This window comes from Anas platyrhynchos, chromosome 1 (assembly GCF_047663525.1).
Source record: "Anas platyrhynchos isolate ZD024472 breed Pekin duck chromosome 1, IASCAAS_PekinDuck_T2T, whole genome shotgun sequence".
NCBI classification, from domain to species: Eukaryota; Metazoa; Chordata; class Aves; order Anseriformes; family Anatidae; genus Anas; species Anas platyrhynchos.
This window is the reverse complement of record NC_092587.1, coordinates 147,563,086-147,578,321: the sequence shown is the minus strand read 5'-3', so window position 1 is coordinate 147,578,321 and position 15,236 is coordinate 147,563,086. Positions and strand designations below refer to the sequence as shown.

Here is a 15,236-nt window from a genome sequence, read left to right as displayed (position 1 = left end):
AAACCTGAATAAAGCAGCCTGCCTTATGTTTTAAATAGAGCTAGATTGTTGATCTCTCTCTCTGATACTAATTAAATTATCTATTCATCCAAATATTTTCTGACATGATTGATATATAATATATATTTATATGTAATATCAGAAGCTTGACCCTAAGATGCGTGGAAATTTAGGAAATGTTTCTATTCTGGGTACTTTGATACCTTTTCCTCTCATCATCTAGGCAGTCCCACATGACAGGATTAAGATATTACTTCCCTCCCAACCCCATGCAGCTATCCCATTTGCCAAAAACATCAAAAAGCTTGATCACCCTAGTGCAACCTACCACTCAGGCCATTGTGCACTTTTCTACCATTTATCCATGTTAAAGATAGGAACAATTTGTTTAATTTAAAGTGCTATTAGTAACAACAGCAATAAGAGTACAAGATTATTCCTTTTCCTTGCTGCTTATGTAGTTTTTATGATCACCTGTCTTGTCCCTCTACTTTTTCTTTGTTTTACCAAATGACCTCACCAAAGTTTCTCTCTAACCCTTTGCTCCCTTCATCCAGGTCTACATTTAAGGCAGCCTCTAGACACTTTTTTCTTGGCACTTTCAGGTGTCACTTCAAAAGCCTCTTCAAAACTGAATCTTCTCTTCTTTTTTTTTTTTTTTTCTTTCCTAGTATGTCTTCTCTGCTTTCCTTTCTTTCCCCCCCAATATATTTATAATCTCTAAATCTTTCACTCATAACCATTATCTCGCTAGACTTGATTGATTTCCTTGCATTTTAACAACTCTCAGAGCTCCCTTTTTCTACCTGTTACAATGTCAAAACATTTTGCCATATGTTCTTGTGTTGCCTTCACAAGCCCTATTGCATCCTTACTCAGAGCAGAGCTTCCTGAATCTTTTCTGAGCATCACCATTAGCAGCAGTAATGCCAGTTGGTGTGTTCCCTGAAAGCAGTGGAACACACTTCAATTGTGACTTGTACATGGTGACCACTGCAGAGAAATATATGTGCTGCCTGGGATCCACTGAACCAGGAAATCCAGAGCTCTTTCCTTCCACCTGTTGGTGAAGAGGGGAAAAAAAAAAAAGAAGAAAAAAAGGCAATTTCAGTTGGAGTTGGTTTTACTTGAATATCCTCATTATTCATGATCCCTTCAGTGTCACACCATCAGTCATGATAACTACTCCTTGAGTCTGAATTAGCTTAGTAAACTGAAGTAAGGTAAGAAACAAGAAAAAAATTTTGGGAGGGAGAGGGGAAGGGAAGGGAAGGGAAGGGAAGGGAAGGGAAGGGAAGGGAAGGGAAGGGAAGGGAAGGGAAGGGAAGGGAAGGGAAGGGAAGGGAAGGGAAGGGAAGGGAAGGGAAGGGAAGGGAAGGGAAGGGAAGGGAAGGGAAGGGAAGGGAAGGGAAGGGAAGGGAAGGGAAGGGAAGGGAAGGGAAGGGAAAAAGATTACTGGTCCAGAAATTACATCAGGTGATGGATGTTAAGTAAACTTCATTTCTGTTTTAGTGATCACCTCTGTCTTACTGTAAAAAATCCCTGCTTCTCTGGAGAGATGCCATGCCTCTTTGAGTATCTAGGCCATTTCCTGTCATCTTGTTGTTGCTTAACAGCTATAATGTTTGTTCAGACATGTCTCATCTTGCAACATTTTCCTTTTCTTTCTGCTTCTTATTGTAGGCAACATAAATTATGAAGCATTTTTATGTAGGTGTCTCATAAATTAAATATTTTGATAATCAGAGCAACCTGCTGTATATATGGGTACATGCATTTGTGACTGCCTCAGTGGCAGTACATCTTTTAGAGCAAATACACCTTATTTCATTGTCAGAAAAATACATTAGTCAAGAGAATCTCTCTTAGTAACATTTTTTTTTCTGTCCAAACGTTTTTATTTTTCCTTTTATTTTGCTTTGAGTTAGTCAAAACAGAGTAGAGAAGAGATTACCTATGTCTCAGCTATAGTGCTGCTGTTTCTGTTCTGCTGAACCCTGCAGGATGTTTCCAGAAATACTATCTGACAAGGAAATTGTTTCCAGACTGCTTTGTGCTTTCACCTGCCAGAATCTCTCAACCAAATACACCAAAAAATTGACTATGCTCTAGACTAAATAAAACAGTTTGTTTGCAACTAGTGTAAACTAGTACTGAAGTCAAAGGCTGCATGATGGTTGAGTTTCATATATTGAAAGCTTGGCCTAAATGTTACTTGTGTGTAAAGATATCTGGAATAATTTCTGCACATCTTATGAGAAAACTAAATTTTAAATTTAAATCCAAACCTACACATGCTTAAATACATGCCCTTTAAAAGTGAATTTAAGAATACATGAATCAGTAGAACAGCTTCCATGCTTTAAAATTAACTATATGCTTAAGCAGTTGGCAGGATGAAAGCAATACAAATGTTACAAGCCAAAGCACTGAACTCCTTTGCATTTTTCTGATAGCCTCTGATCTTTCATCTGTTACAGGGATGGCACATGAATGAAATCATTTGCTGTTGCTGCACTAGACTTAGGGGTTTTTGCATGTGTTGATTTTATTTAGCATTAACAGCAAATGCATTTTCAACAATGAAACAGCAATGTATCTTCAGGCTCTTTCAAATGCAGGAAAAGAAAAAAGAAAAAAAAAGGTCAATTATTATTGTAGATGAAATACTGCTTCACTGACAATACCATCAGAATAAAAGAGATGCTCTTCTCAAAAGTCAGCATTTTGATACAAACTAATGTCATTCCTACTTTGAAAGAAATACTTATGCAGATGTACTAAACCATGAAGAAGATGAGTATCTAGATGTTTGTCTCTCTCTTTTTTTTTTCTCCTTTTATTAAAATGTCATTTCTATAATCACCATTATTTGGTTTTCTCTATAACAGCAAGGTTAATTTATTTTTTAACTCTTAATTTATACCACAAATATTCTGCAATTCTTTCTACAGATTAGTAGCTCACGTGGCTCATCTCACTTCTTGAGTACATACAAAAGGAAACTCTGAATAGCTCTAATTCTTCTCTAGGTATGTATAAAGGCATAAGGAAACAAAATTATACACAAGTGCATATAGAAAAAGGTTTACTTTTCCTCTTAGTTTCTAAGGAGGCATGACCAATAAGTAAGAACATGGATACACTTGAAAGCTCACCTGTCTCCAAGGCTTAGACACAAAACTCCAGGCTACTCAGATACATTTTTTTCCATTTAGTTAAAATACACAGCTGAGACCTTTTCTGTAGGAGGACAACTGTTTTATATGTGTGTGTGTGCATGTATATGCACAAAGTTAATATGGATGTATAAAGCTATACATATATCTGTACAAACCTAATATATTAAACTGTAAATGAAAACATGGCTGTGATGTTTTGGGATGTAAAAGCTGTAAACTTGAATCCATTTGTGAAGGATTGTTTACTCATTCTGTATTAAGCTCATGCAGGATAAAATCTGTGTACACCTCTTGAAGCAGTGTCAGCAATGCAGCACTCCTCTATAGCTTCCACAGAAAAGGCAGAATGCCCACAGTAACATGCAGCCTTGAACCTGCTTGCCTGGGTTTCCTGGCACAAGTCAGCCTGTAGCCACTTCACCACAGGATGTTCAGCATAAGTCACCCACATCCTGCATGAAATGACAACCAGCATCATTTTAAAGAAACGGTGAATTTCAATGCATGTTAGGCTGAATCCACACCAGTAGGCATGCTTTGAAGTGCTGACTGGATTGAGTCCCTGCAGAGAGACGGATGGATAAATTGTGGATTATCATCAGCCTTCACCACCAACAACACAGAGTTGCTCAGTGCTGTGAAAACTGAGATGTTGCTCTACATACCCAGTAGCAGAAGAGAAAATGTTTTTTAAGATAAGGTACCAAAGAATGTATAAAGGTTTAGTAGCAATTCAACAGGACTCCCAGGATTTTGGTGCTAATTAGAAGTCCCTGAACTCTGCCTAAGGTGAGCGTTTAATGGCTAAATCCCATTTTGCAGCTTTAACAAAATGAGGATAACGATGTGCTCATATGTTAAAGGACTTAGATGGATGATCTAAGGAGCAAATCATTACATTTTCTGCATTATTAGAACTACTACTAATTACAAGTTAAAGGCCAGCTGGTAAAAGCTGATGGGTGTTTTTCAAACATAGATTTTCTGATTAAATGTTTAATTCCTGTAATATTGTAGTTCATACACTGGCCTTGTTCACTGATGCACTTGGGAATACTGACTGATGACTCAAGAACTGTGGATTCAATACTCCATTCATTCAATATTTACAAACTCTAGGTAATCAATTTCTAAAACATAAAAAGCAGCAGCTTTGTTTTATTCTTTGTGCTCAGGAAGTTAAAGGTACATTGCTCTGGTTGATTTTACACAATTATATGTTAGCTGAATTTTTAACCTACACATGTATTCCCTAAACCGATTTATCAGAAGACTTCAAATGTCAACTCAGTATTCATAAGAAACCTTTTGTCTGCATTAAGAGCTGGTTGCTGTCAGTGATATTGGGTTACAGAGAACAAGAACCATCCAAAAAAAAAAAAAAACATAGTCATTGCTTGATTTGATTGTTATTCATTTTTAAGTACTTTCATTCCCCTCTGATTGCTTCAGAATTTGTCTGCTTTATAAGTGTCTTTAAAAGGAGACATTGATGTTTTATGCTGTCTTAAGTGCTAACAATCATCACTGTTGATGAACATGGACTCATTAATGTCTAAATCATTTACAACACAAGGATGTTTCTTTGTCTCTTGAGTTTGCTTTTCCTGGGACAATTAATTTTTATATAAGCTACTGCATCTGCTTCCAATATCAAGCATGAATTTTAGTTTATCCTTTGGATCATAAGAAATAAGTTTTGCACAGACGACATTTTTAAATCAGTAGAAGAGTTTTCAGAACTCCCCTTCTATCCACAGAAATACACATTTATTTTTGTTTTTTATTTCTTAAATTTATGACCTATAAATCTCTTAGCTATTCCTTAAGCTGTTGTTATTCATGTAAATAGCATTACACTGTGATCCATGGAGAAAACAGATATACCTCTTCAGCACGGAATTATTAAAACTGACAGTATGACATGAGACCTTACCAAACCATTTTCTTGAGGAAAATGTATGCTCTGAATCTGCATTACCAAAAAATCTATAAAATTAACAGTTTTCCTATAGGTTTGGATGGTACAGCTTTCCATCATCCAGCAGAATGCCCAGTAACTTCTGTGAAGCACTGAAACACCTCATGATACAAAACAAAATTGAATCACATGATTTTGAAGTGAAAGTCTGTTATTGATCAAACACTTTATATGCTGTAGGAATGGTGATCATTTGGTTTATGGAACTAAAAGCACCAATCTGGAACGGTTTTCAGTCTACTGGTCCATTTACCTTATCTTTGTCTTTCTGTTCTTCTGTTGCTTTCCAAGTTGAAACTACTTTATGATATGAGTACGCTCTCCTTTTATTTTTTGTAGGATTTTGATTCATTGAATATTCATTAAAAAAAAAAAACAAAAAAAAAAAAAAACAAAAAAAAAAAAACACTGTAATAGCATTGCTAGCCAAAGAAACTTGTCTTCATACTGCTGTGACTTGGGTTGAATGATTCTATGTGATGAGAATACAGTGGGGGACTCATTCCAGTATCTGGAAGGTTTTTATAATTTCTTCTTTCAAAGATGGGTTCACACAGCCTCTCCCTCAAAGAGGCCATTAATGGCTTCTCCCTCTTCTTCTCAGTCACCTACTTCATTAGAGCCAGGGAAGAAGAGTGGGCAGAGAGAGGAATATCACTGTTCCTTTGAGAAATTTAGTTAGAATCAGCTCTTTGGTTCACAAGTTATTAGATATGAATAAACACAAACACTGTCATTTACACTTTGATTGCTCAATGCCCATTCTTTTAGGAAAACATAAATGTGAGGTGAGGCAGAGGGATCAAGCAGATAATACTGATTTCTGCATGAAGAGGTCCCACTCTCAAAAAGTTGCATTTCTCTTCAGTTTGGCTCTAATTTTCCCACATTATGATTAACATAGAAATTTCCAAGTGAGAGAAGAAAGAAAAGATGCAAGACCCTGGGAAGCTGATATCACTATACACAGCACTTGATGCACGTAGCTTTTCTCTGAATCTATTCCAAAAATGAGGATGCCTTTCAAGTTCAATTAAAAATATGTATGTTTTATGAGTGTAGCCCATTTTTAATCTCCCCCTTTCAGCTTTTCCTCCCTCCTTGTAGGGTTCTGTTGTATGCATTTCAAGAATCTACGACATAGCTCCAGTAGGGAAACTTGGCTCACACTTCTGAGCAAATTGCTAATTTGTGAGAAAGAGCTGTAAGAAAGTCTGCAGAATGGAGCCTTGTGAGATAAGAAAGGTGAAAATGTAGATGCAGGTAGGTTTGTTGAAACTGAGACTGTTAGCAGCTGGAGGAATCAAGAGGAAAAAAAAAGATGCAAAAGGAAAAAAAATCATAAAGGATGAATAGAGAGGTGAAATTTAACAGTGCAGGAAGAGCTAAGATCCAGGGAGCAGCAGACGCAAGCTCTGTGGCCTGACGAAGCTGGGAATCCTCTTGGCTCAGCCTCATTCCTGGCTCCCCTCTGGTTAGCAAAATCAGTGGGTGTCACATAGGAAGGGGAAAAGACTGAGAGCACTAGCATTTCACCTCTTTCTTTAAGAAAATCCTTCATATGTGCCAATTAACAAATAATTGCTATGCACTTTAAAGGTGTGTATGTGATGCTGATGTAGTCTCCTTGTAAATGGATAAAGTTGTCCAGGACAAAATCAATTGGTTGTAGAGCTTGAAGGGGGAGAAAGTTTTGAGGTGTGTTTCATGGTTACCTACAGAAAAGTATATGTGTAAAATGATCTCTGCTATCCATTGTATGGCCCAGACTTTGAAATATGGCTGTATGTGTTCCCCTCTCAAACTGGACCACAGTACCTTCTAACATTTTGTTCAGTCAGAAGCAGTACAGTAGTTGACAAGTAAACTGTTTTCTCAGACAGAATCTCTGAGCTGATGCTTAGGAAAATGTATGCATGTCTTCAACCAGAACAAGAGCTGTGATGTCTGAACTCTCTCTTCTCTACGTGAGAACTCTGGAAATAGTCTTCCCTGTATCATCAGCAGACCCCTCACTAGAACCTGTGGGCCAGTGGCTAGGGCATTTATCTGGATTACCGTCTCCATTCTCATCACGATTTCTCATTTTATATACAGACTGGGTTCACATGTAAAATGAATAAATAGGTTTGACAGCAGGGACTGAAACTTGCCACAGCAAGTACTTCAGCTCCAGATCCAGTTTATAAAGCCATTTTAAAAGCAAAATCTGGACCTTGACCAGTGCTTTTCAAAAGGTAGTTTAAGTGCACTTAACTTCAGGAAGAATCTATGCTGTGTGAGTCCTATCTGAGATATCTAAATCTGAGGGAGGGGTGGGGGGGAAGGGTTAAAATTTCTCTGCAAAACAACATTTTTCTCAGTTCTCGACAGAATTCCACTCAGATTATGGGGTTTCTAGAAAAAGACCTCTTTTGGTACAACAGTACATTTGTCAGAGTACCTACTCAGGCAGTAAGAAGTCACCAGATACCAGACTGTAAACACAGCAGGTAAGTATATAGGAGGGAAGAATATACTGGATGAAAGCTCTCTGAACTGATCTCCCAAAGCTTGGATCCATACTGGGTTGTAGAAGTCATGAAGCAGGAGATGTCAAGAGCCAAAGGGAATCAGATTTCACTTTGTTAGGTTCTTTGGGACAGATCGAAAGTGTGTTTCTACTTCTGGCTTCCTGGGATCTGAGCATATGCCATAGCAGATGACCATTTTACTAGGAAGCAGCCCTTGGAAGAGGGCCCACTCTATGTTAGGAAGTGTTCAAAAAGCCTTAAGTTTACAGGTCCAGTAGACAAGCTAGACACCCAAACCAACAGTGGCAAGGCACTGTGGAAATGCTTAAGTTTTCCATACAAATAATGGGAAAAGGGTATAACTGTTTTCTCTCTGCAGCTCCCCAGAGGCTGCTTAGCAACTTTAAGCATTTCTGTTAAGTAGCCTGATCACTGTTTGGAGTTAGATGCACATAATGCTGAAGGGTCAACATCTAAGTTAGGAAGCTATGCTAAGGGAAATTATTTCATCCTTGGAAATGATGGTCTTGAAACCACTCACGGTATATTCATGGCTGTAACACTGACAACCTACCCTGAAATCCTTGTACACAGAAATTATTTCACACCATTACTGCCCATACTGCTAAATGTCAGTGACTGAAGTCCTTTTCTGCGTTTAACTAACTTCCAAGCTGCCCTGCCAAATATATGTTAATTAAAATAGCCTGTATCCCTCTTTTATCAGCATTTAAATCCAGACCTAGCACAGGATTCTGCAGGGTTTAACCCCACATAAAATGAGTAAGTAGGAGATAAAAGATAGAGAAAAAAAATGTAGTGGTTAGGCTGACTAACAAAGCCAAGACTATTTCTGCTCAATACTAATGAGTCAAGTTATCTATGCTGGCCACCTGCCTGACTATTTGGTTCCTGCCTGTTTTATATTGCTTGTGATGATCTTCAGGGAACTATTATTGTATGAACACTGCTGAATGATTTTAATCTCTACTTTTATTCTTGTTAGCTTTTAATATAATTGTAAAAGATAAATTGTGAGTTGCATGCTTTTTGATCACTAAAACCTTTGTGAGATGATAAAAGAATATTAAAATTATTTTCAGGAATTTGGGAATTTAGTCAAAGGGCAGACAGCTGTGGATGAAGATTATGGAACAGATGAGCCAAGCCCTGTCATTTTTGTCATTCTGCTGGACATTCACACCAGGCTGTTTTTTGTTGGCTCAACATAGTGGTCTTCATCTCTCCTCAGTCAGTGTAAGTGGTCGTTATGGTCTTTCTTCTCAGCCTCTGGGTGCTCATTCTGTTTCAGTGTTGCCTCTGATGAAAATATTCTCCAACAGTAAATATTTACAAGACTTCCCATGAGCTTAAATTCCCATAGCAGAACTTAGGGACCATGAAACACAGTTCATGGTGCTTCCCATGCTTCCTCTCTGCTCCTGAGCACAATCTGAGATTTAGCATGGATTTTTCATTGTCCCAGGGCTTCTTTCTGCTTTGCTCCTTCATCCCAGGCTTAGTTTTGGTTCTGGCCAGCGAACCTGCCCTGAGCAGAGCCAGGACACAGGCCTACCACTATCATGCTGTTGTTCATAACAGTAAATTGTAGCATAGTCTAATCTCTGGTAGTTTTGGCCTGGACCAAATAGCATTTTCCACTGACCAAGCACAGGCTAGAAGGACTTGGTCCGAGCCACAGGTGCAGCTGTAAACATAGCCAGCCTATTGCAAGAAATGAAAAAATTAACTATCATGAGAAATGTGGCATCCCTTATCATGTGGTTTGCTGCTTAGTAACCTTCCACCTGGCATTCAGATATGAAAAAAACAATTTCCCTGTGTTCCAGTCACTTTGTGGTTCTCTGAGGGCAGACCACAATTAGCTGGTGACTGACATTACAAACTAAGGAGCCATAATTGGGAACTACTCATTCTGTTTAGCAGGCATCAATATGCATGAAGTGATTATGCACCTTAAACCGAGTCCTGACAACTTTTTATTTCTGTTAACCAAGCAAAATTGCCATGGTGTCTTTTTCTGGCTGGAAAAGAGGTCCATATGTAAGTCACATCCAGACAGCAACAGCAAGCATGGTTAGCTTGGGGGATGAGCAAGGTGAGTGTGAGGTAGTCTGTGTGCACCAATACTAAGACACCTTAACACAGATTCTTGTCATCTTGCCTTCCCATTCACTGCTGGGATCTCTAAATGTATTTCTCGGTGTTGGCAGTGGAGAGGGAAGAAAAAGAGGTGAAGGCAGAAGGGAGTGGTCAGAAACACCACATATATCTATATATCTATATATCTATATATTGGGTGTGTATATATAGAGAGAGAGGGAAGCATGTAGATAGTATGCACATTTACACATACTCTAGCAGGTTGTGGATACTTTATTCCAGGAAATAAAATAGATTTAGTAATCCCTGTCCCTGCCCTGCAGTCCCTAGAGCTCACTGATGCACTGGACAGACCAGTGAGCAGCAGCAGAAATCCTGAGCAGGGCCATGACTGAGCCACGGTCTGACCCTGGACAGCCTCCAAGGGTTCAGCACCCAACATAACCACAGAACTGTGTAAGCCAGACCAGAATTCATAAACAAAGACAGACCTTCCACATGCCATGTGCATTCATGCATTTAAAGACAAATATCATGTAGTTCTAAATGCATTTTACATGAAAAGGTAATGCACTATAAGACAAAACACAAGTATGATTTTGGAAAGGTTGAGAATCGGCCATGTCTACCAAAACTATAGGTCAGGAAGGCAGATCATCCAAAACATATGCAACGGAATATTTATCCTATGCCATTATTTTGTTAAGAGCCAGGGCTCTCTTCTTCACAAGGGGAGCAGAGGGGTAGGTGCTGAGCTCTGCTCTCTGAGGACAGCGACAGGACCCGAGGGAACGGCATGGAGCTGGGACAGAGGAGGGTCAGGCTGGGGGTTAGGGAAAGGGTCTGCACCCAGAGGGTGGTCGAGCACTGGGACAGACTTCCCAGGGCAGTGGTCATGGCACCAAGCCTGCCGGAATTCAAGGAGTGTTTGGACAACACTCTCAGACACATGGTCTGCCCATGGTCTGTTTTATTATTAGTATTTTGTTTGTTTGTTTGTTTGGTTGGTTGGTCCTTTGGGGACCCAGGAGTTGGACTTGATGATCCTTGTGGGTCCCTTCCAATTTGAATATTCTGTGATTCTTTCCAGTGGAAAGATGTTGCTTTATGTCCTCCATTTACTAAAAAATAAAATACTTGAATGTTCAGGTACTTTAATGTTACCTGTACTACAACTCAGATGTCATACAGAGTGTCTGCCAGGAATTTTCATGAGATCTCTGTACAACAGTTGGTTATAAAACACTTCATCAAACATAAGAATTTATGTATATATATATATATATATAAAAAAAAAAAAAAAAAAAAAAAAGTGCTTCTAGACTTACCACATAAGACAGAGGGGAAAAAAATAATAATAAAAAAAAAAAGTTAAAAAAAAAAAAAGTGGGGGCAAAATTATTTTTTTCTTTCTCTTATAACTTTAATTTATGAAATCTGTTAATGCACATGATTTCACTTTTCTGTTCTGGTTGCTCTTACACCGCTGTCACACAGTTTTACCGAGTACCTGCTATCCTTCTCTTACAGTTAAATGGAATCAACAAAACAAGCCATCCTGCTTATTTGTATTCTGTTCAGGCAACCCTGTTCAGGGGTTTTACTGTGAGATCTGTCATATTCATATTAATTTTTGCCTTACATAAGCTTCAATTTGTTGGCAGCAGCCACTGTTTAAATCTTTCTTATTACCCCAATAGCACTCAGGGATTTTAACTAAAAAAGTAATAATTCTGAGACACATTTAACTACATCTGGTATAATCATATAGAGCATGTTCGTATGAATAACTGAAGTGTAACACGGGTACTCAAGTTAGCTTCAGACTAACTTGATGAACAAACTGATTCTGCTCTGGCAGCACACAAGCCTGGTATTTAAAATCTATAACATGCCAGTTAGAAGAGGCTAAGGCTGGGGAGAAGCTGTGGGAGAGAAGGCAAGAAAAAAGAAACCACAAAATGTAAAATGAGACACATGTTTGTTACTGTCTGTTTCTTCACTACAGGTATCTATGCAGACACACAATATCTATCCACCTGCCTTTGACCACACTGTTACATGTTTTGGCTTCTCAGTGGTTAACCCTCCACCAGAAGATCATTAACTGCAGGTGTGAGAACCGGAGGCTGAAAACACAGCCTTGAAAGCGCAAACTGCACCTCAATGCTGCTGGAGTAATGCCTGCAGGGGCAACGTTTAGCACATGGGCTGTGGGAAAAGTTGCCATATGCAAGAACTTGGAGGAAACTTACCTCTTGCCTTGATCCCACCAGCCTGCAGAGTCTGACCCTGGGGTCTAGGGCTGTGCTCATGATTTTGAAGTCTTCCAGCACAAGAAAGCAACTTTTACTTAAGCACCTCTGGATCAAGGCTAGGCAACCAGATGAAAGCAGTTCAGTTACTGAACCTGTTTTCACTTTCAAAACTGATACAGCTGTGAATCACCTCAAAATGAAATAAAGCTCTTCTGTTCTCACACAGTTGGCTATTATTTAAACATGTATACTTAATTGGCTGGTGAGTTCTTTTCCACTGTTCAGGAGATTTTAAAAAATACTTATAGCACCTTGGTGTTCATGTTCACTGTAACTCAACGTCTGACTTTTAGAAACAAACTTTTATATTTTGGGTTTTGTTTTGTTGGTGGTGGGTTTTTTGTTTGTTTTGTTTCCCAGGGACTTGTTTATTGATTTTACAGTACAGAACTACATAAATTCTATGATTTTACTCTTGCTTAATATATGGCTGGACCTCATGCTGCTGATCACAACTCTGAGGCTGGCAGTTCAGCCAGTTTTCAGCCCACTTTCCTGTTTATTTCTCTAGCCCATACTTCATCAGCTGTCTATGAGAATGTAATGGAAGACAGTGTCAAGGACCTTCTTAAGGCTTGTATCTGAATCTATCCCAAAAGGCCAATGTGAACTTTACAAAAAGTAATAGCAATATCATATCTAAAAGAAAATAATTTCAGGATAGATAACTCTTAATTTTCATACTTCTAGAATGTAACATGGAAAAACATTTTATCTTTACATACAAGCTCCACCTTTACCATTAGGTTGGTATTATAATTCAAACTTACAGACTGTTCCCTCATTCCTATCCACTCATAGCAAAAAGCAGTACAATAAAATTTTATAGGCCCATCCACTGTACTGTGGTATGACAGCTGTTACCAGCTGCACAAGTTTTATGCTCAATTTAACTACGTTACCAGGCATTTCCCAAGTCACCTTCAAATGAACATTTTTTTCTCCTTCACAGGAAATTTTATAACTAGCAACTTCAAGTCCCTCTTCTGAAGAATTCAAACTGAAATTACCTATGAATTTGAAAGATTAAATGCCGTGGCTTGTTGTTTTTTTTTTTTTTTTTTTTTTTTTGTTTTGTTTTGTTTTTATTATTATTATTATTATATGTTTGTTTGTTTTCAAAAAGACTGAAACTGAACATTATAAAAAAATTGTGTCAATCTCACTAGCAAATTAAAGAGCTTTTTAAAATCTGTCACCATCATTAAATCGGGGTGCCATCAAAGGAATTTTATACCTAATCTGTCATTTGCCATAGCTGACAAAACTGAGAGATTTTGTCTGATCGCTTTTCACCTGAATAAATGGACCTGTGCTTTACAAAGACATTCATGCAGAATCAAGACATGCAGATGTACTATTTTAGTGAAGTGTGAGTGAAAATTGACCAACAGGTGCCACACAGGTGGGTTTTGTTTGGTTTGGTTTTAGTGTTTCTCCAAAAGGATGTATTATGGCAAAATTTTATAAGATTTCCACAATTTTCAAATTTCACCCCAGAAAGCAATCCACATCCAAACTAAATATCGGATGAATATCAGGGAAAGGGGTTCTGTGGGGGGTGAGGTACGCCTAAAGAAGAGAAGCAAGGAATCCTGGTTCCCCTTGTGCAATTCCCTGTAAGATCAAGAGGTGCAAGCGGGCTGCTCCAGGAAGGGCAGAGTGCTGGGAGCCGAGAGGACAGCAATGGCATGAGGCAGTGTCCTCAACAGCAAATGGCACAGTCCCACTACGTGAGTCCCATGAGAGATGAGCAAAACTGCCCAGTGGCAGTAGCCACGGTCAGCCTGTGATAGGTAAGTGTATGGTGATGAGGTGGGCGCAACATCAAGACAGCAAGTCCACTCAGTAGGTCAGGATTGCTATCAGTGAGGTATATGGTCAAGCACAGCTGGAAGATCATGACAGCAAAGACTGCAACCAAGGACTTGAACTTAAACACAGTTTCCAAATACATGTAAATTGAGACAGGTTCCCAACAAGGCTTGTTGCACCTCTTTTCACAGCTCTCTGAGCAAGGTAACACAGCTACACCACATAAGAGCTAGCCTTTTGCACAGGCAGCCATAGCCCCAGGAGGAGGTGGCTGCAGTGAGGGATCTGACAGCTCCTTCCCTTCCTATGAAGTTCTGGTACATCAGAAATCATTCTTCTGTGTGTTTGAAATCATTTTCCTTGGAAGTTATCATTGTGTGCCAAGTACCAAAATAAAATGACAATACAATTTAGCTACACAGGTTAAATACATTAATCATCCTTGTTCTTCAGAAGCAAAGAAAATAAAAATTGATTAATTCAACTAAGAGGGGATGGTTTTCATTAACTGTTTGAATAATAATGATTTTTCATCATATTTTATGCAAAACACTCTTTATAGCTGCCTGCTTACTTAAAGCATTCATTTAGCTATGACTATGCACCAAAGCAAAGTGTATGTGAAAATAGTGTCTTGTGTTGATTCACCACAGCTAGCTACCTTTTCTTTCTCCAGCAATTTACCTTCCTAAGAGCAGGAGGGAAATGGAGGAATTTGGTTCTGATATTTACTACACTTAGAGTTGCATAAACAGTCCCAAAGCTGCCGCAATACTACAGCCCAGCTGTAGCACAAAGAGACGGAAGTGTTTTTTTCATCCATGCAGTTGAGTTTCTCCAGTGTTACTACTTCCAGTATTTCAAATGTGAAGTTACTAAGATAATATGTCTTCAACAGCATGCGGCTTGCAATCTATGGCATGCACACTGTTAATTTCAGTGCTATTTGAAACTTTCAGGTCTTCAACAGATAACTAAACAGTTAATAGTACAGTATTTCACAAGACTATATTCTAAAATTTATCTGCAGATGGAATAATTATATTTCTTAAGCCCCTTAAATAGCAGGAATGTCATTTAGTTATTTTCAGTGTACACGCACAAGCAGATGAAATGTGAAATAAAGAAGACCGAGAAAAGTTGTGCTGATGTGTAAACATCTAACAACTGGTCAAGGCTTTCTCACTTTGCCATTGGTGCAGAAACTACCCACAGAAAACAGCTTGCCCCTCCCCCAAAAAATTGAAACAATTTTCTTCATATTTTTCATTTTTAGCTTATTCAAACACTAGTGGTTTGCTTG

At 38.5% G+C, this 15,236-nt stretch overlaps 1 long non-coding RNA gene across 1 annotated transcript; it reads left to right on the top strand.

Annotated features, from left to right (window-relative positions):
• The first annotated feature begins 1,002 nt into the window (after window positions 1–1,002).
• Window positions 1,003–12,538, top strand: LOC119715461 (uncharacterized). The gene is made up of 4 exons (XR_011806711.1): window positions 1,003–1,223; window positions 2,955–3,032; window positions 8,780–8,933; window positions 11,809–12,538. It is a non-coding gene; the product is annotated as an uncharacterized lncRNA (long non-coding RNA).
• Window positions 12,539–15,236: the final 2,698 nt, after the last annotated feature.